We start from the raw sequence: 2,824 nt of genomic DNA on the forward strand, positions 1-2,824 counted from the left end.
CGGGCTCTAGAGTGCAGGCTCAGTAGTTGTGGTGCACCGGCTTAGTTGCTCTGCAGCATGTGTTGGGGCCCTCCTGGACCAGAGCTTGAACCCTTGTCCTCTGCACTGGCAGGCAGACTCCCAACCACTGAGCCACCAGGGAAGTCCTCATTTTTTTTGTTATATTCACTATTATGTTTTATTTTTCAGATTCCCCATATAAGTGATATTATACAGAGTCTGTCTTTCTCCGTCTGACTTATTTCACTTAGCATAATGCCCTCCAAGTCCATCCATGTTGTTTCACATAGCAAAATTTCACTCTTTTTTTTTTTTTTTAGGCTGAGTAGTATTCCATTGTGTATATACATATACACACCACCACATCTTCTTTACCCATTCATATGTTGATGGACACTTAGGTTACTTCCATATCTTGACAATTATAAATAGTGCTGCTATGAACATTGGGGTGAATGTATCTCTTCGAATTAATACTACACTTTTTTTTTTTTTTTTTTGGCCATGCTTGTGGCATGTGGCATCTTAGTTCCCCAACCAGGGATTGAACCCATGCCCCTGCAATGGAAGTGTGGAGTCCTAACCACTGGACCACAAGGGAATTACCCCAAACCTATGCTTTTTAATTGCTACAACTTTAAAACCTATCTTGATATCTGGTAAAGCAAGTTCTACATTTTTTTAATCCAAGAGTGTCTTTGCTATTATTTTCCCCTTGCAATACAATGTACATTTGGGATTTTTACTGGGATTGCATTGTCTACAAATTGACCTGAGGGAATTCATATCGTTATAATAATCATTCTTTCAGTGTAAAAGCATAGTAAAACTCTCCATCTACTTAAGTCTTTTAAAAATACTTTTCAATAATGTTTTATAATGTTCTCTATATATTGATACTTTTTTTCTTGCACTTCTTTGTTTGATCTAAGTATCTTTTAGTTTACTCTAAGATTCTTTTAATTTTTACTGCTATTGCATATGCTATCTTTTAAAAATTATATTTTATTATTCCTCACCTACTAGAATAATATTGATTTCAGTATGTTTATCTTGTAGGCACAACCTTGTTGGAACATTTTACTAGCTCCAATAGTTTACTTGAAGATTTTTTGGATTGTTTCTTCAGACAATCATATCCTCTGTAAGTACGGGTAGTTTTGTTTCTTCTTTTAAAATCCTTATGTCTTTATACTGGCACAGAAAAAAAAAAAAAGACACATAGATCAATGGAACAGAATAGAGAGCCAGAAATAAACCCATGCACTTATGGTCAATTAATCTATGACAAAGGAGGCAAGAATACACAATGGAGAAAAGACAGTCTCTTCAATAAGTGGTGCTGGGAAAACTGGACAGCTACATGTAAAAGAATGAGATTAGAACATTTCCTTACACCATACACAAAAATAAACTCAAAATGGATTAAAGACCTAAAAGTAAGCTTTTGCACAGCAAAGGAAACCATCAACAAAATGAAAAGACAACCTACTGAATGGGAGAAAATATTCGCAAATGTTGTGACTGACAAGGGGTTAATATCCAAAATATATAAACAGCTCATACAATTCAACACCAAAAAAAAATCCAATCAAAAAAATGGGCTGAAGATTGGAGTAGACATTTTTTCAAAGAACACATACAGATGGCCAACGGGCACATGAAAAGATGTTCAGCATTGCTAATCATCAGAGAAATGCAAATCAGACCCATAATGAGGGATCACTTCACACCTGTCAGAATGGCCATCATCCAAAAGACCATAAATAACAAATATTGGCGAGAATGTGGTGAAAAGGAAATGCGTGTACACTGTTGGTGGGAATGTCAATTGGTGCAGCAACTAAGGAAAACAGTACGGAGGCTCCTCAAAAACTAAAAATAGAACTACGGGGCTTCCCTGGTGGTGCAGTGGTTGAGAGTCCGCCTGCCGATGCAGGGGACACGGGTTCGTGCCCCGGTCCGGGAAGATCCCACATGCCGCGGAGCGGCTGGGCCCGTGAGCCATGGCCTCTGAGCCTGCGCGTCCGGAGCCTGTGCTCCGCAACGGAAGAGGCCACAACAGTGAGAGGCCCGTGTACCACAAAAAAAAAAAAAAAGTGTAAAGCCTTAGTCTTCTAGGCAAATAAATTAAAATAAATAAATAAATAAAAATAGAACTACCATATGACCCACCAATTCCACTCCTGGGTATATATCCAAAAAAAAAAAAAAAAGAAAAAACCCCAAACCAAAAACACTAATTTGAAAAGATACCTGCACCCCAATATTCATTGCAGCATTATGTACAATTACCAAGATACGGAAGTTACCTGTCCATGAACAGATGAATGGATAAAGCAGAAGCAGTATATCAATATGATGGGATATTACTTTTTAGCCATAAAAAAGAATGAAATTCTGCCATTTGCAACGATGTGGACGGAACTAGAGAGTATTATGCTTAGTGAAATAAGTCAGACAAAGAAAGACAAAGACTCTGTTATCATTTACATGTGGAATCTAAAAAATAAACCAACTACAGAATATAACAGAAAAGAAACAGACTCACAGATATAGAGAACAAACTAGTTGTTACCATTGGGAGAGGGAAGGGGGAGGGGCAAGATAGGGATATGGGATTAAGAGATACAAACTACTATCTATAAAATAGATAAGCAAGGGACCTCCCTGGTGGCGCAGTAGTTAAAAATCCACCTGCCAGTGGTTAAGAATCTGCCTACCAGTGTAGGGGACATAGGTTCGAGCCCTGGTCTGGGAAGATCCCACATGCCGCGGAGCAACTAAGCCCATGAGCCACAACTACCGAGCCTGTGCTCTAGAG

At 38.5% G+C, this 2,824-nt stretch overlaps 1 long non-coding RNA gene across 1 annotated transcript in view; it reads left to right on the forward strand.

Annotated features, from left to right (window-relative positions):
* The window catches only part of LOC112413075 (uncharacterized), an 8,320-nt gene that overhangs the window by 1,683 nt on the left and 3,813 nt on the right, over positions 1–2,824 (forward strand). Inside the window, exon 2 of the long non-coding RNA XR_003005892.1 lies at positions 1,060–1,144. This is a non-coding gene — a long non-coding RNA (uncharacterized LOC112413075). The remainder of the gene's footprint in view (positions 1–1,059; positions 1,145–2,824) is intronic.

Source organism: Neophocaena asiaeorientalis, unplaced genomic scaffold (assembly GCF_003031525.2).
Source record: "Neophocaena asiaeorientalis asiaeorientalis breed wild unplaced genomic scaffold, Neophocaena_asiaeorientalis_V1.1 scaffold62, whole genome shotgun sequence".
Classification (NCBI taxonomy): Eukaryota; Metazoa; Chordata; class Mammalia; order Artiodactyla; family Phocoenidae; genus Neophocaena; species Neophocaena asiaeorientalis.